General features: G+C 36.3%; 1 protein-coding gene, 1 long non-coding RNA gene and 2 pseudogenes across 3 annotated transcripts in view; 2 read left to right on the top strand and 2 right to left on the bottom strand.

Annotated features, from left to right (window-relative positions):
• LOC126628159 (malate dehydrogenase [NADP], chloroplastic-like) overlaps window positions 1-19,861 on the top strand; it is an 82,290-nt gene that overhangs the window by 23,823 nt on the left and 38,606 nt on the right. The gene's annotated exons all lie outside the window — the stretch shown is intronic.
• On the top strand, window positions 305-1,623 carry LOC126628167 (uncharacterized; annotated as a pseudogene).
• Window positions 1,183-11,839, bottom strand: LOC126627796 (uncharacterized; annotated as a pseudogene).
• Window positions 12,050-14,308, bottom strand: LOC126628169 (uncharacterized). The gene is made up of 2 exons (XR_007625300.1): window positions 13,895-14,308; window positions 12,050-12,273 (listed from the first exon to the last, which is right to left on the bottom strand). It is a non-coding gene; the product is annotated as an uncharacterized LOC126628169 (long non-coding RNA).

Raw genomic sequence — 19,861 nt, 5'->3', positions numbered from 1 at the left:
GTAAAGTCTGAAGGGGTGCAATCTTTATGATGATGTCTTTCCTACAGATTTAAGTAATCTATCCTCAATACAAAGACTATATCTAGATGAGAATCCAATTTGCAGTCAGCCAGTTTTCATCAAAGGTTTGAGAAGGCTCGATCATCTATCTTTCCGGCATTGTAATAGGCTCAAATCGCTTGTGGGGTTGCCGAATGTTGACATTTGTGAAGACACAAGTCGATGCATATCATTAAAGAAAATTACATATCAATCCTTTGGGTTCCAAGTTCTGACTTTTTTGGGGGCAACTACAATCTAGTAGAGTAGGAGTATTATTACAAGTTAGAGCCTATTGATAGAGTGATGTGGAAATGATCAAACTTTTGGGCTTGTGCAACTTGGAATCCATGCCAGATGTTCGAACGCGTTATCAGACAAACATGGATCTGAAAGAGGTCCCCGTCCAGGTGCGCCTCTCTTTCTCTGTCTCATAGTCTTAAGTAAATAATGGGAAAGAAATGACTGAGCAATGTTGTGATAACTGACAAATACATAAGGACTATATGAATATGGTGAATTCAACACATTTTTTGCTGGGAATGAGGTTCCAGGCCGGTTCAGCTATAAAAGTACCAAGTTCTCCATATCTTTTATTGTCCCTTTACTACTTGCTAGTCACAGAATTCGGAGCTTGAACATCTTTGCTACCTATGCAAAGGAGGAGAATTATAATAATGATCATTGTTATCCAATAGTGACTAAAGTGAGTAACAAGAGTAAGGGTCTGAAGTGGATCTATGTCCTAGAGTTCTATGGAATTCCAAGTGACGGAGAAGATATGATATGGTTGAGCCATTGGGGGATGGAGAGTGAAACAACATTACAATGTGGAGATGAAGTGCTTGTTTCAGTACTCATGAGAACTGGTGCGAGCTTGTGCAAGAGCACCAGAATAATATGATGATAAGTATGCAAAACAACACCAAATCAGATCCTAATTATCCAATTGCCATCGGTGGAGATTTGTCCATGTACGAGCATTTACCAGGAATATACTTCCTTGGTTGCAGTAAAGACTTTGTTGAAGACATTGATATCTTTCCGTGGAGATTTTTAAATAGCCTCATCATGGACACTGATGAAGAAGACACAGGTATGCTATGTCGTTGTATGGCAGTTCATTATACTCCATCCAAACACTTCCAAGATTGTCTGTATTCAATTCAAAAACATAAATTTTATGTTATTTGTATGTTTTTCAGGCAAAGAAGAAGGGCAAGAGGATGAACCTAATTACATAATTGGAAGGACAAGGGATGCCAGTAACAATTGCGGCCTTGGACGCTAGAAGGTGCTCCTCACAGCTGCCGGCTTATTTTTCATGCTTGCTCTAGTAGTTCAGTCCTCCATCTCCCAGAAAAAGAAGCGACAGTAGTCCACAAGCGATCCATGAATTGGTAATTTTACTTGATAAAGACATCTTGAGATTCCCTCCTTGTTTTCAAGATGTTTTCTACCTTCAAAATATCCAAGTTCATATGTGTTCAACATCATCAAATATTGCATAAACATCCTATCTGCTTATAAATGTCAAATTTACAGATAGTAATTGTCATTTACAACGAAATCATGCTTCTTAAAGACTGGTCTCCCATTGAAAAACTATGTAAATTGCATAAATATCAGTACTACAAATATCGGTACGTACATTTTGGTACATATATTTCGGTATGTACATTTTGGTATATCCATAACAAACATATACATGCATTTCGGTACATACATTTTGGTACACACATTTGAGTGTTTTTTTTTTTTTTTTTTTGAGTACAACATATATTTTACACTAAGGCGAGGTGAGGGTTCGGCTAAAACACACAATGGACAACTTAATTTGGTATCGAATTCGCCATCCACGAGATTCGAACCTAATACATCTCATTTGAATATTGACTTTCAGGTTCATTAATTCAATATACTATATTTCTGTACATACATTTTGGTACATACCTTTCGATATTGACCTTTAGGTACATTAATTCAATATAATACATTTCGGTACGTATATTTTGGTACGTACATTTCGGTACATATATTTTTGTACGTACATTTCGGTACGTACGTTTCTGTACATATATTTCGGTACGTACGTTTTGGTACGTATATTTCGGTATGTACAATTTGATACTTACATTTCGGTATTGATATTTAGGTACATTAATTCAATATAATACATTTTGGTACATACATTTAGGTTTATTATAATATATTTCGGTACAATCATGTAGGTACAAAAAGTCAATTATATATTGTGAACACGAAAATTTCCTGAAACGAAAGAGACAAGAACAACGTGCACAAAATAATATTTTGTATTTGATGGTTTTGGGTTACAATCTCTCTCTAATTTGATCCTCTGATTCGATCTCCGTAAGGTGTGTATTTGTGGATGTGCGATTGATCCAAGGGTCGTCGAGGCTTGATCTTGGATTAACGTTCTTCAAGGGTCGTGGGCTTGATCTTTGAATGTGGATTTAAGCGGATCTTCAAGGAGCCGTTGGGGCTTGATCTTGAGGATGAGTGTTTCTTCAAGGGCCGTTGAGGCTTGATCTTAAATAACGGTGATGAACGGATCTTCAAGGGGCTTTTGGGCTTGATCTTTGAAGAACAGTTGTATGTATGGCTTTGTCGACGTTTGTTGATCCAAAGGGCCGTTAGGGCTTGATCTTAGGATGAGCGGATGATGAACGAATGAACACTTTCTTCAAGGGTCGTCGGGGCTTGATCTTGAATTGATGGATGATTGTTGATCCAAAGGGCCATTGGGGCTTGATCTTGGAAGAACGATGAACGAAGAACGAAAAATGAAGAACACTTTCTTCAAGGGCCGTCGGGGCTTGATCTTGAATTGGTGGATGATTATTGATCCAAAGGGCCGTTGGGGCTTGATCTTAGAAGAACGATGAACGAAGAACGAAGAACACTTTCTTCAAGGGCCGTCGGGGCTTGATCTTGAATTGGTGGATGATTGTTGATCCAAAGGGCCGTTGAGGCTTGATCTTGAAAGAACGATGAACGAAGAACGAAGAACACTTTCTTTAAGGGTCGTCGGGGCTTGATCTTGAGGATGAGTGTTTCTTCAAGGGCCGTTGAGGCTTGATCTTGAATAACGGTGATGAGAGAATCTTCAAGGGCTTTTCAACTTGATCTTGAAGAACAGTGATGAACGGATCTTCAAGGGCTTTTGGGCTTGATCTTGAAGAACAGTGGCTGGTTGATCCAATGGCCGTCGGGGCTTGATCTTAGGATGAACGATGAACGAAGAACGAAGAGAGCTTTCTTGATTCTTCGGGAACCTGGATGCTTGAGAGCTTCGGAGTTTCAGAGCTTCAGAGCTTCAAGAATTTTGCATAATGATTTTGGTTCCCCTTAAATGAATGAATTAGCCTTCTATTTATAGAAATTTCCAAGGCCTAATTTTGAATATAATATTCCAGATGAAATAAGTCGTTTCTGCCAGGTGTTGACACGTGTCCTGTTTGATGACTTTTCCAACTTATTTCGATTTTTTGGTTAGACACACGCTACGTGTAAATTTTATGTAATACATGAGCGTTGAAACTTTGATTTATCGGTCAACATTTATTTACCGAAATTTCGATGTCTACATATATATTTCGGCATAGTACAATCATGTATTTATATATTTTGTATCACAAATTTCTTTTAATATTTTCTCATTTATGTTCATTTATAATTAAAGAACTAAATATGTGCATATTAATAAATTAAAATTTAATGTGGAGATATTAAATAAAAATACACATTAAATAACAAAAATTGAATATAAATTTTGATAAAAGTACACTTCAAGGGATTAAATTGAATATGTAATCTAGCACCATTTATTTTAAAATTTTAATCTTTTGCAATGATTAATGTTCAAAAACCCCTTTATTCATCCAATACTTCAGTGAGACATGATGTCGCATCCCAATATTTACAACCTTCTACTGAAGCTCGCATTAATTCTAATTTAACTCATGTTATACTTACAAAAGTACTTGATTGGAACTCCAATAGTAATATTACACTGCATAAACTCGCTTTTTTTCTTAACATACTATTACGTGAAACTTCAAAATTATTGACCAGCCACATCATGCAGAAAAATTTACAGCCCAAAAGAAACAAATTTAGCAAAACTAACATATCAAACACTAGAGAGAACATCTACCAATTTCCAATTGAAGAAAAATAATTAGTCACATTAAGATGGTTTATTGCACATATATAATAGGAAAGAAATGACTGAGTCATGTTGTGATAACTGGCAAGTACATAAGGACTGTATGAATATGGTGTATTCATCACATTTTTTGCTGGGAATGAGGTTCCAGGCCGGTTCAGCCATAAAAGTACCAAGTCATCCATATCTTTTATTGTCCCTTTACTACTTGCTAGTCACAGAATTCGGGGCTTCAACATCTTTGCTACCTATGCAAAGGAGGAGAATTATAATAAAGGAAAACTAATAAAAATGGCTTGAAAACTTTGAGTTTTAATGGTAAGGACAAAATAAAGAGTAAAGTGAATAGTACAGAATTGACTTTTTAGTATAAAAATGTGATTTTTCGTTAAAGTGAACAGTACCGGATGCTTAAGGGTCTGAAGTGGATCTATGTCCTGGAGTTCTATGGAATTCCAGGTGACGGAAAATATATGATATGGTTAAACCATTGGAGGATGGAGAATGAAACAACATTACAATGTGGAGATGAAGTGTTTGTTTCAGTACTCATGAGAACTGGTGCGAGCTTGTGCAAGAGCACCAGAATATAATATGATGATAAGTATGCAAAACAACACCAAATCAGATCCTAATTATCCAATTGTCATCGGTGGAGATTTGCCCATATACGAGCATATACCAGGAATATACTTCCCTGGTTGCAGTAAAGACTTTGTTGAAGACACTGATATCTTTCCGTGGAGATTTTTAAATAGCCTCATCATGGACACTGATGAAGAAGACACAGGTATGCTATGTCGTTGTATTGCAATGAATTATACTCCATCCAAACACTTCCAAAGTCTGTCTGTAGTCAATTCAAAAACATAAATTTTATGTCATTTGTATGTTTTTCAGACAGAGGATGAACCCAATTACATAATTGGAAGGACGAGGGATGCTAGTAACGATTGCGGCCTCAGACGCTAGAAGGTGCTCCTCACAGCTGCCAGAAAAAAAAGCGACAGTGGTCCACAAGCCATCCATGAGTTTGTACTTTTACTTGAGACAGACATCTTTAGATTCCCTCCTTGTTTTCAAGATGTTTTCTACCTTCAAAATATCCAAGTTCATATGTGTTCAACATCATCAAATACTGCATAAACATCCTATCTGCTTATAAATGTCAAATTTAAAGAGAGTAATTGTCATTTACAACAAAATTATGCTTCTTAAAGACTGGGCTCCCATTGAAAAACTGTGTAAATTGCATAAATATCAGTACGACAGATATTGGATTGACTAATAAAAAAAAGGTCGTATCCAGTGCACAAGGCTCCCACTTTACGCAGGGTCTAGGAGAGGTGAATGTCGGCTAGCCTTACCCCCATTTATGGAGAGGCTGCTCCCAAGTCTCAAACCCGAGACCTACCGCTCATAGGCGAAGGCACTTGCCATCGCACCAAGTGCAACCTCCAGATATTGGATTGACTAATATATCAAATAAATTAAGAGGAATATTTCTTAGCCTAAGATCTAAGGACTATACAGCTGATTCAGCCTTGCATTGCTACTACACTACGAAAGCTGGTTTCTGCTTCTTCAACCTGAACAAATTATTGAGATCAGGAAGCATAGGAGAAACGGCCATGGTCTCTGGAGCCATGAAATTTACCATCTTCTCATAAACATTGTACCTGCAAAAGCATAATGTAATAAGCCTTCAACAACCTGGCCTAGTTTGCTCAACAGACGCTCCAAGATATTCCAAAACAAAATCAAAACAGTTTCACATAGGGAACCGAGAATCTATTGATACCTGATGTTGCGACTCTTAGAGGCTATTCTGTCAACAATCTTCCTCTTCTTAGCATGCAACTTTTTCAAAGAATAAAATGTTGTCTCTGCGGATAATCAAATAGTACAAAATCAAAATTAATAAACAATAGAAGTTCAGGATCAAATAGGTCGTGATTGTTAGCAGGCATTACTGCTAGCTTGTTACATTTTTAAAGTTACAAAAACACAAAAACAATAGAAGTTCGGGATCGATTAGGTTCCGAGCCCACTATAAGCTGAGACAATACGGTGCCATTGACTTCAATGGCTGCAGATACAGATTGTTTGAATGAAACTCTCCTCATGACTCAGACTTAGTTACTTAAAGTTGGTTAGACAAGTCCAAATTGTTTGAAAATCATGTTCATCAAGTCCACATATCCAAAGCAGCAAATTAACGAGGATACCGGACATCACTTAGGACGATACAATCCTTAACAATTTCCAAAAGCCACAGTTTTTATATGCAATCTGATTACATAAGCTTTGAACTACAGGAAATCTTATAGATTGGGTAACCCGTATATCAAATTCAAATGCAATCATTCATACATGAAGTATGAGATGCCCAATAGTTTTACCATAAGTTGCTGGGTCAATTGTCTCAAAACATTCTTTTAGAAATTGCTGGTAAAACTCAAAGTCATCCAAAAGTTCGGGGTCGCCAACAGCTTGTGCACCAGCATCAGATTTTGTCTCCTATCAGAGTGAAGGAAAGTACTTAACTTGTGCAAATAGAAATATAACTTTTATAACACATCAAAGAGATAATTAAAGCAGACCTTACAGGCTGCACATCGAAGCGGCAAACGAATCAAAATTTTAAACATAAAGATACAATTAAAGGTAATGGCGCATGAAGAGTATTGAAACCGTCACAGTCCTCACACACAGGTTGCATTGTAGCAATAAAAGGAACAAATTCATCAAGTCACAATGGGCCATCCAAAAAGAAAAATGAAGCAAGGTACCAAACATCACAAACAGCCCAAATTTGTTCAAACATGGTATCAAACTAATTATAGACTGCGTCCATCCCAAACAATTAATTTGTACCTCATTTGGGATTCAAGTACCTTACTATTATATACAGCAATAATAGTAAGGTACTTGAATCCACCATTTACGAGAATTTTAACAATAAAACAACAAAACTCCGAAGTTCTTCATGCTGCTCCAAATGGATCAGCGAAGTATGGCATGAAGAAGGAAAAAAAAAATTCAGTTTTATAGATAGACTTAATAGAATAAGAGCATATGTAGATAGTAGAATATGATTCTTCTCAGAATATCTAATTATGATTTGAGTACCTCGACAGCAACTCAGAAATCCGTGACCAATCCTCATCACCATCAATGTTCTTAGATGACTGTGACATCTTAGATCATCCAGATTTACCTACAGAACAAGATATGTATTAGGAGATGCAATACATGAAGTTCATGAACATATGCAAACAGTACAAAGTAGGACTGTCAATTAGACCATGGTAGTCCAAAAGCCAATTTTTTCGCTAAATCAGGCTAAGGTTTATATGAGATCAAGCAGGAAAGATTTGTGCCGACATCCTAGGGCAATTTGAAATCTGGCTTCGTCTTGGCTATCCTCAGATCAACAAAACAAGGCCCAACTGATTTACCTTGCATGTCAACATTATGCTTTTGACAACTGCAACAAATACCTACCTCTAGAGTGTGATTTAATTGATGTTTCTGTAATCAAAATCCCAAGGTGTCTAATGTTTGTCGAAAACAACTGTATTTCTGACCAATTGGACTACTTTGAACTTCCCACCTACTACGCTCAAACCATCACCTATTGGGACTGGCTTGTCCTCAATCAGAACAAAGCACAAACTTCACTACAATTCAGCAGAACCAAAGCTGATGCTCCAAGATTTACATTAACAATTGAGCCGGTCCAAGCTCAAGCTCGATGCTTTGTGTTTTGGGATAAGCTTGGGCAAGGCTGAGCTCAATCCATTCCTCTTGATTAACACTCTTACACTCTTAATGATAACTTGGGACCAGCATAATCTGACTAATTATAGCTACCGTTGTAGTGGAACTTCTGAAATTTGGGGAGCCCTCACAATCATATGAAAACTTAAGCATTTCATTAAAGTTTGATTTCACAAAATTGAACTCTATCTTAACCAATAGTATAGTTATAAGCCAAACACACATTATGAGAATGTAATCGGTTATTAAAAACTTCAAACACAAAACGTAAATCACCAAGCCTAGCTGCAAACCTTTCACATATTGGCAATTCTTATCATGCCAAAAATGATAGATTATGCACAAGAACAGAAAGCCAAATTGTATTACAAAATAAATATAATAGTTTGATAAATGTACTTTGCACATACCATGTGTTGCTTGAACAACGGACGGGTTCTTACCATGTAAAGCTGCAACAGGAAAAAATAGCCCGATGTGATACATGTTAGCATATACAAATGACAATATTAACAAATCATAACAATGTATAAAGCACTTACCGTAATACAACAAGGCATGAAGCTAAACCGCAAACCAAGTAGTAAGAGGTAGACAAAACACCTTTTGACAGCCATACTTCTTGTAGTTCCGCTAATGAGTCCAAAGTTCTCTTGATGAGTAAACTAGATCAGAATATGCTGCATTGACACCCTCATGTGAATCGCAAAATAAAGACCTAACTGGCTCCTGCATCAACCTCTCAGGTAAGAATGTAATATCTTAACATGTAAAAAATCTAAATAAAAGGTCGTACCCAGTGCACAAGGCTCCCGCTTTACGCAGGGTCTGGGAGAGGTGAATGTCGGCTAGCCTTACCCCCATTTATGGAGAGGCTGCTCCCAAGTCTCGAACCCGAGACCTACCGCTTATGGGCGAAGGCACTTGCCATCGCACCAAGTGCGACCTCTATGTAAAAAATCTAAATAAAAAAAAGGGAAAAGCAAAAGCGACCTGCGGTAATCCATGTGAACTTGAGAATGCTTTCTGAAGCAAGAATCTGAACTCAAGAGCTTTGTCCCAGAGAGCCTTCAGAAAAATGAAAAACAAAAGGCATAGAAAATGGGTAAGAATAAACATCAATCAGACAATAACTCACTATATAAATCTTTTTTTTTTTTCAACTTGAAGGATTGGCATAAAAAGAAGCTTTAAACAAGGAGCAATAATTTCATGTTGACAAACAAAATCTATTTCATGGATATTAAAAGAGCTATTATTTTGAACAACACACCTTTTGGTTCTTCACTGCTTGACCTTTAAGAAGAATCTTTGTCCTTATGACCCTTTAGATTCTTTAGAATATCTCTGCATGGGAACAGGGAATAAACGAAGAACAAAATTAACTTCATATGTCAGCCTATATAGCTCCATTTTGTGCTTTCGTAGTAACTAAATTAAATAGATACAGAAAATTAGCCTTGAGCTAAGATGAAAATGGCACTAGTATTCAATTCCTATAGCTACACTCGCGGACTATTTACATTATTCAATGACTTCTGTAACCTAATATCAAATTTCGTCACCAACCTCCAACTGCTATGCATATTATCTCTTATATTCACATCATTTAGCTCTATGTCTTCATTCTAATTAAGCATCACAAGTTTATAATTAAAAATAAAAGGATTGTGAACGGAAGTCTCTTACTGCTCCTGATGACGAAGATTCATGTATTCTTTCTCAAGTTCTTCCATCTCGGCATCTTTATTATTGTTTTGCTCATCACCATTTTCCTCTTCCCCAACTTCTCCTCCATCTTCTTCCTCATTTTCTGATCCTTTTTCCTCCTCCTCGCCATAGTGCTCATCAAGTTCATCCTCTTCCTGCTTCATCTACATCACAAATCATCAATTAACAATAAAATCACCAAAACAAAACCAAATGATTACCAAAACCCAATAACAGAATTTACAAATCAAACTAACATTCAGCTCATTGCTGTCAACTCACCATTGTCCTCGAACTCACTGTTACTTTCACGAGCCTTCCTCTCCATTGTGATGTCTGAGCCCCTACAAATTCAAACACCCACATATTTATAGAATTCAATTCCACAAGGATTTAAGCTTTGATGGTACATACAACTTCATTTCAAATATCCAAACCAATTTATGAATCCCAGATTCAAAAATTGATGATTTTTCCTTATTTTCTTTCAAGCAAAACAAATTAAATATACATATATATAGAGAGAGAGACACAGACAAGCCTCAGAAGAAGCTGCAAGGTTTGGGTTTTGGGGGTTTAAGCTAGGGATGACAATTCAAAACGTTAAATCCAATAACCGTGGACAACCGTCCGAATGAACGGATTTGGGTATGAAAATTTGGGTAAATTCATAGAGTGCCATTCGATGAGCTCGAGAGGGTCGAAGAGGAGCTCCAGCGGGTCGGAGAAGAACAAATCACACGGATCGGAGGCACTCAAATATTTTGGATATAAAAAAACCATGAATATTATTCGGTTATAGTTTTGGATACGGTTATAAAGATCCTCATTCCATAATCATCTCCGAATCCGACCCAAATAATTTATATATAATATAATATTATCGTATAATATATATATATATATATACACACACGTGTGCGTGCGTGTGTGTGTGTGCACACATACCAAAGATAGGGAAAAGAAGGGCGGGAGAACTGTTCTTATAGGCAAAAGGAAGAATAATAAAGATAACTAATGAGAAAAACATCAAGAAATCGAAATCACAAACTTAGACGAAAAAATATGTAAACCTAACATTTTCTAAAACTTGGGGGTAGAATACTTGTTTATATGACACTACACCAAAGCTGTACGTATAACAAACACTCTAAAGACAATAATCTGACATCTTGGATACGAAATAAGAAGAAACATACAAATGTTTCACATATAGTGATATTCATTATGAACTATACTACATAAAATACGTCCCTGTTTCTACGTTGAAGCCTTTTGATAAATTACTTTCTACACATTCATGGAGCCATTGATTGCCCAAGAAAGCAACTATTTGTTTCACACTAGACGCCAAACTCAACGTAGTGTGTTAGGTGCCCGGAAAGACCATAAGGATTAGGCCTTGCAAGGATGAAATGTTGTCCCAGACTTACAAGGGAACCTTGTTGCTTGTTCTTTATATTCCCAAAATCCCATTCACTAATCATACAAATTGGATTCCTTCAGGAATATAAGATACTCAACAGCCATATTTGATTCAAACAAATCTCTCTAAGGCCTGAAATGGATAGTGAAGGCCACGGTTTATTTGTACCCTAACAAAGCACAAGTCTAGGTAACTTGCCTATAATCAACAACATCTAAAAGGATAAAGATACTGAATGCACGCAAAGGAAGAGCCAGACCTACGTAACCAGTCAAATTGAAGTTCAGTTCTATAACTCAAGATACTTTGGTTCTCCGTTTGGGAAAATCTTCAACCGGTTTAACCGAAAATGCTCTAGTATACTCATGTCTACTCTATATTTGGTTAAAGAACTTCCAACAGTTTTAAGCACATTGAATCATGCAACTATTACCAACCCCTAACGAGATTTGTGTTATATAAAGACAACAAATCTATACAAAACCACCTTCTAGCAAAACAAAGTTCATTATCTACATAGATTTCAAATTTCAATTCAATAGATTACGTAAAATACTCGAACCAAAATCGGATAGCATTCATAAGGTATAACTACTTACTTCATGAGAATGTCATAGTACTCGGGATCCAAAGATCCACATCTTTAATAGCCATGATAGCTCTATGCACCATTATCCAATTTGCAGACTGCAAAACTCAAAAAATTAAAAATTAAAAAACAAAATCTCATCACTTTCTTTGCATTCCACGCCAAACAGGACACTTGGATTATAATTAAACACAGGGGAACAATTCCGAACAGAAGATTAGCAAAAGAAAAAAGACAAGCCTTGGAGCGCTTTGAGAGGCGACCCTTCAAGAGCAGTTTTTAGAGCTTCAACTATCTTATACCTAGATGAAAAACGGATCAAACAGTTAAGGTTTTTGGGGAATTACCAAATCATTATGGGGTTTTACAGAAAATTGAATGTACAAAGGGGAAAGGATTTGGAGTGATACTGTTTGAGTAAGCTCTCGATCTTTCAAGATTTTTGTTCGATTCTGTTGATTACGGCCTCTGCATTATCTGCTTCCACAAATTCCTCTGTTCCTGCCATCCCTCTCTCCCTCTCCCTCTCCCCCTCTCTCTCTTGATTTTCTCATATGGCAATTGGGCTGGGTCCTAGGTCGCCCCAAAGATAGCCTTGAATTCATACCATTTGATAGTCTAAATTTTTGTTAAATTAGTAAGTAGACAGTGTCAAAAAACTATTTAGCTACTCAATTAAAAAAAAAAATTATCTCCAATAACATTTTTTTTTTTAACAAATTTAAATATTTTATAATTAACAATTCAAACTCAACAATCTTTTTCTAAAAGAATCTTATCTCTCTTCATGTTCTTCTTGCTCAAGGTTCCACCTTTGAGTTTTATTGTTTTCTTAATATTTAGCTGATGAATAGTTGTTTTGTAAATCATTTTGCTGTAATATAAACTCTTTTATAGAATATGTTGGAGATATATCTTCTTTTTTAATTTGACTATTTGAAATAAAATTTTAATTATTTTACATCATCTCTTGGAAATACTTCTAGTAACTTGAAGTGAATTTGGCTTAAGTAGGGTGGTTTTTTTTAGAGGGGTGTTTTAACTTCGACTCAATCAACTATACAAAATGTTGAAAAAAAAACCTACCTATACATGTCACCAACTCGAATAATTTAAATTTTCATCTCTATGTTGTTACTTTCACGTCAAAAAAAAGCAACCAATTAAACTAAATAACAATTCAATTTAATGTTAAATGATTTTGGTTCGCATATACATGCAAAAATTCCAGTTTCATTAGGTAGTGATTTGTTCTTGTCTATTGATTATTTTTATATTTATTCAATCGTACGACTAGAAATAACAAGATGAATGTTGAAGAAAAATAGAATGTGAAAAAATCGCTTCTCTTTCAATGTCCCGTACAAATAAATAAAAAATTTAAAAAAAAAGGTTAAAAAACATATGAGAAAAATTCTTCCTAGATGTGTATCATCAAATTTGCATGTTCATGACTCATCTAGTTTGCATTGCTATTTTGCTAGGTGCTCAATGAGCTGTGTTGCACCAAATTGCTTTTGTTTCAATCAAGACGCTGCCGTTTATATTGTTCCACCAAATTGCTTTTGTTTTGTAAGATCACACCACTGCACAAAATCCCGTAAATCAAATTAAAACACAAGGGCAATATCGTCATTCCAATCAAACGGTCATAATTATCGACACTCCACTTTTTGAATTCCTAACCCGTCCGCGCACGCACTTTTTTCCACTCTTTCTTCTTCCTTGCCTTCAAAGTCTTCCTTGCTTCACACAAAATCCAAAACCTCCGCGGAAGCTCACCTGCTCATCAATGGTGGACTCCATCCCCTACAGAAAATCTCACTTTCCATTCTCCGATCCAAACCCAGAAGCTCACCGAAACCCGATTCAACACGGTAAGTCCTACACTACGCACTTTCTCCTTGAGGCTCTAATCTTTGCGGTTTTCATCGTTGTTCTTCCACTTTTCCCCTCACAAGCTCCCGAATTTATCAACCACACGATTCTCACTAAGTTCTGGGAGCTCATTCACGTTATCTTCGTCGGCATTGCCGTGTCCTACGGCTCGTTCAGCAGAAGATATAGTGCTGAAATGGGGTTTGAGAATAGCTCAAATGTAGGTACTTCTAAGTCTTATATGCCTACAATATTTCCCGTTTCGTCGAATTTCGACGGCGGGTGTGAACACCCATGTGGGTATGGTGAGAAAAGAAAGGGCGAGAGTTGGAATTCTGGGTATTTTGTGGGTAACGCTCGTCCTTGGCGTTTGAGGCCACTCTCAGTTGATGAAACTCAGTATGAATCAATGAAAACTCGGTCTTCTACTCAAACTAGTTCTATGTCTTCTTCCCCAAAAGAGGACTCCTTCACGCACTCCATGTCTTCGGAGGTGCTTAACTCGAAGGTGGAGAATGTGAAGAAAAGAAAGAGTACTCATTCTCAAGGGTCTTCTTCTCCTTCAGGATTTGCATCATCACCACCAAAACCGTTGAATCAAAAAGCTTCAGTGAGTGCATTGCATTCGCGGGGGTATAGCATTGGTTCTTTCCATGAGGAGAAGAAAGAGTCATCCTCTTCCTGCTCCATCTACATCACAAATCATCAACTAACAACAAAATCACCAAAACAAAACCGAATAATTACCGAAACCCAATAATAGTTTCCCTCCAAACCCTCAACTGTGGCCAGATGTCTTTTATTGTGGATTTGGAATGCAATTGACCTAGCATGCTTGTTTCATGTTAGTCTTTCTCGCATTCAAAACAAAATACCTTAATTTTTATATAGTGAGCACCACATGTAGGAGTTGTAAACATGCTCAAAATAATTCGAATTAAGCTCTAAGTTTTTAGTGAAATGAGTTGACCTCAAAACAAATAAAATAAAATAAAAAATAGACCCGTTAAAAAAAATGAGTCGATATGGAACTTTGATATATTCAGCTCATATATTTTGTGATATAGCTCGAACTTAGTTCAAGCTCGACGAAGACGACCCAATGGAACGTGGTACTAATACTATGATTATATGTTAGATAAGGACTTGTTCGTTTCAAGACTAGCACGCGTGCATGAGAATTTAAGCAGCACACGTGTGTCTTCTTGGAGATTGTTCTTTGAATTTTCTTGGTTTTACACAATTCTTTTAGATCAAATAACCACTCTTTGATTTTATATAAGTGAGTTTTAATGGAAAATTTTCATACAACAAAATTTTCAATGAAAAACACATTAATGACTTGAAATGAAAATTTTGAAAAAGCTTCTGTTTTATGAAGAAACGATTGCTGGTGTCAACTTTAACTTAATTGTGATATTGTCACTACATCTAAACTTTAACTTATTTACAATATTGTCATCGTCTTTTGTTATTGTAATTAAAGAAAATTCATTGTATATTTTTGGATTACGCGTGCGGCAGCTAACATGCATGTGGGGAAGCTTAGCCGACCAAGACCCTCATGTGCTAATCATAGTGCTTAAAATTTTCATGACCAACTTGGTTTTACGAGAGACCTATCAAAGTATCTCTAATGTAAAGACTCAATTTTAGACAATATTTTTATATTTGGATCTTAAAAGCTGATGTATTTAGATCTTAAAAACTCAAATTCTAAAACTCGTTTTGAGTTTTAAATTTTGAGTCCTTGCATTGGAGGAGAAGATATTGTACTCAAAATTCATATTTGAATTTTAATAATTTGGTTGTGTATTTTGGAGATGATTGGACTCAAATCTCATTATTCTTGGTTGAGTAACAATTTTCTTAGTTGGTATGGGCTCAATTCTCAATTCAAATCTCATGCTAAAACCCAAATTGGATCTTCACTAGAAAAAATGCCCGCGCGATGCTGCGGGGCTTGATTGAATCATCTTCAACTGCATTGTACAATTAACAGGATGAAACGAAACGTTTTGGTTCCCTAATATATAGAAGAAACAGAAGTAACATGTAGTTCACAGAAAGAAAGAAAGCAATTGACAAAAAAAACATATAAAATGGCTAACAACATTCGACTAAGAATTAGGAACACTTGGTTAAAGCAAAATCACAGATGACACCAATGCACCCTTGAACAATAATAGAATGGTTGAGACTAAGTGGTCAAACTATCTCCCCATCTCAAAGAGGTCCTCTACTTTGGTTGGCTAGTCGATCTTCCTCTCAAGTTAAAACCAACAAAAACAAAGAAACCAATGAACTTGTGAAGTATCAAAAGATCATAGAGATAACGAAGAATGAAAACAAAGCAGGTAGCAAACGAATGACATAAGCTGATAAAACCAAACAATCAACTGAAACATGATAAATCTGCATTAACTCAACCAGAAAGCATGGGGAAACAATGTATGTTAGTTTAGGTGACATACCAAAGCCTTGATTCATATGCAATAGGTGCGGATCCCTTGATGAAAGGCAGCAAGAAGAGCAGATCACAACGTTGCAATAAGACTTTGATACAGGAAAAGTAACTCAATTTGCGACAGTGCAATGGACTCTAACTGGGACAGTTCAATGGACTTAATGTACAACAAATTTACATTTAACGAAAGAAAAGCTGCTAACAATGGGAATGCATCTTCCGTCACCATATTAAATTAAAGGCCTAAAGTAAGGATGAGGCATCATAGTCGGTTTTGAATTAGTACAGGGGTTAGAGTATGAGAACGTTGGCTTTAGAAGGAATAGGCTAAATAGAGCAAATAATGGTTCACGGCCTAGCATGCATACCACATTACACTTCATGTACGGCCTAAAATAATAGAAAATATCAAAATTTGTCAAAAACAAACACTAATTTTTTCGAGCCTGAACTAATACAAATTAGAAACACCTCAATTTGCTTGCCTTCATTATTCACTTTATATCTTAAGAATAATGACTAAATTAAACGTTCCGCAATCAAAAGGATTAAACACTTGAATCAGTACTAATAGTCATTTCAGCCAAATTCATGATTGCAAGATGCCTTGACAACAAATTCAATGATCATATTAGATGCATGGAAGTACAAAAACAGATGCATATATACACATTTATGCATGCATACCTGTATAGGCATGTACATACACACAGATGCATACATAACATATACATATAGCTATACAGATGCCTATACATATATTTAGACATATACTTAGGTATATATTGATACATATACTATTTTGGCTAAACCGAAGTTGAGCAGACAGAATACAAATAAGGAAATTATAATTTTGGCCAGCATCTGTCCAGAATAAATTAAAATACAGAACATGCATGAGGAATTATGTTTTACATTATCTCACTTGATATGATATTCAAAGGAAAAATAATTTTGATAGGAGTGCGAAAAATTATAGAAAAGATAAAAAAAGATTGGATCATATATAACATTGATTAGTCTAAATTAATATCTTCCACTATATGAGAAAAATTAGATTGTTTCTCCATTTCTTAAAGACAGAAACCTCGCTCTAACATTGTACGAAACAGTGCACTCAACAGCCTAATATCCCTAACACCCAACTAAACAGCCTATAAACATCCATTACAATTTTAATGAAAACAAAGGGTAAATCTCAGAAGGGTTTAACTGATGACCAGTCATTTATACTTGAGATAATGTTCTGAATTATCAGCCGGATAAAGCTATTAAAATGTGTTTTGGAATCAGTCGTCTGACAGCATGTTTATCGACGCTGTTGGGGTCAAATTTTTGGATGTTGTGGTCAAAATTTTGTTTCTGCCTAAGGATATTTGAGGCTAAAAAGTTGACTCTACTCATTTTAGCTTCTAAGTTATTTTATTTTTCGGTCTTCAGATTTAGACTAAATATTTAACATTCCATAGTGTAGTCTCAACTTCAACTTCATCGTGAGAGCTTGTATACTGGATTTACTTCTTTAGCCTTTTGTATGCAATTTATATTACACGACTCAAAATACAACCCAAATAGAACACAAATGGCCCATAGAAAAAAAATGCGAAATATTTACCAATCACTATTCACATTTTTAGTGAAAGAACTCAAATTTCAGAGATACAAAACAGAGAAGCTTGTATAAATCATTTATAAAGGTTACCTCCTTTTGGTTGAAAATCTGAAGGGTGACGCCAATTTTTCTTCTGCTTGCACCTCCTTATGGAACTTTATCTTGTACGTGAACCTGAAATTAGCACCCAGTCAGTACCTTTGGCAAGCTCATGGGGGTATTACAACATGTATGGGAAGATTATTGCAACTCTAATAAAAGAAGAAGCATTCATTTGAGGATGTCGATGTGTCATGCAGTGTAGGCAGCCATTTCAACATGTAATTAAAAATAGAAAGTGTTGAGAACTCGTTCAAGTAGCTAATTTTGTAACCACAACTGTTCAAAGGCAAAAATAAGCAGAAGGTCTGTTTCCATATGAAACTGAAGAAACAGAGACATGAGAAAACTCGAACCAGCACGCAACTGAGCTAAATTCAACTACATGGTTCAATTTCATCGACCCAATTTCATAAAACCATCTACCAGACCAACATCCGTTTTCACTTCATTCAATGGTTAAAGAAAATTTTGGCCAACTCATGTTGAAAAGGAAAAGAATGAATGGCTGATTAGGAACATGGATAATTCATAACTAATTAAATTTAAATGCATCTAATTCAGCATCAATTCAACAATAACTTCTTCTGGTTTCAAGAACTCATCTCTTACATAAGAGGAATATAAACCACATCTGTAATTACCTAAATGAGGAAAAATTAATACAACCAAATCAATGTTTATCTTCTTCCTGTTCCATCGTTTTCTCGGCAACCAAACAGTTTGTGGAAGAAAAGGAGACTGCTGTCGTAAGGCCTGAAATGATGGAAATCCATTCCCCCAATCTTTCCATCTTAGATTCTGTTTGTGAATTAGAGGAAGAAAAGGAGAGTGATGTTGATGAAAATCCTGTTCGGCGATCGGGCTGGTCGACAGAGGAGGAACCATTTGATCAAAGGATGAGATGGACAGAGGCTCTTGGATTGGATTCGTCTTTTTTATCAGATAGTGCTGAAGAAGAATACATGTCACAATCATCAGATTCAGATGAGGAGAATGGTGACTCTTCACAAGACGAAAAAGAACCATATGATGTTTTTGATCGGTTCAACGGGGAGCTTCACAACCTCTTCATAGATACAAATTTGGAAACAGAGGCGACAGCGGAAGAGGAACCAAGTCAAACGCATCATGTAGTAGCATTAGAAGATGTGGAGCAGTCCGATTTCAAGGATATTGGAAAAAACAAGAAAATGTTAAAGTACAGTAGAAGGAAAAGATCGGCTTGCGTATCAGTCAAACGCGAGGCACAAGATCAATCTTCCAAATTTTTGTCAAAGATGAAAGTTTCCTTGTTTCCTCTGAAAAGGTCTTTATTCCATGAAATGAAGACTGGGAAAGTTAAAGTCAGCAAGAGTGAGGGTGGAAGCAAGGGAGACAAGAAATTTCAAAGGGGTATTATCAGACTTAATGAAGATAATTAGCTGGAATGTTAGAGGATTGGGAAGTAAACAGAAGAGACTGACATTGAAACAGCAGTTCCGACGTTTACAGCCTGATATCATTATATTACAAGAAACTAAGAAAACATCAATCGATAGGAGACTTGTGGCCAGCGTGTGGGGAAGCAGATTTAAAGAGTGGATTTATGCCCCTGCTCAAGGAAGTTCTGGGGGCATAGCAGTAATTTGGAACACCAAAAACATCTCAGTTACTGAATCTCTGATTGGAGTTTTCTCTGTCTCCATAAAAATTAAGGCCTTCAACGGGTTGGAATGGTGGTTATCAGGGGTCTATGGCCCTTGCAAAAGTAGAGAGCGAAGGGAGTTCTGGGAAGAAATGGCTGGCCTTTACGGACTGTGCGGACCAAAATGGTGTGTAGGAGGGGATTTTAACGTGGTGAGATTTGTAAACGAGAAATCAAATGGGGGAAGGCTGACTACAAGCATGAGGAATTTTAATGATTTCATTCGAGAAACAGAACTCAAAGATTTGGAATTGCTTAATGCTCAATTTACATGGTCAAATTTCAGAGAAGAACCTGTGTGTCGGAGGCTAGACAGATTTCTGGTCTCTGCAGGTTGTGAAGAGATTTTTCCAGAGGTAAGACAAATGGCTTTGGCAAG

This window comes from Malus sylvestris, chromosome 7 (assembly GCF_916048215.2).
Source record: "Malus sylvestris chromosome 7, drMalSylv7.2, whole genome shotgun sequence".
NCBI lineage: Eukaryota > Viridiplantae > Streptophyta > Magnoliopsida > Rosales > Rosaceae > Malus > Malus sylvestris.
The sequence above is the reverse complement of the archived record's forward strand: the minus strand, read 5'-3'. Positions and strand labels throughout refer to the sequence as shown.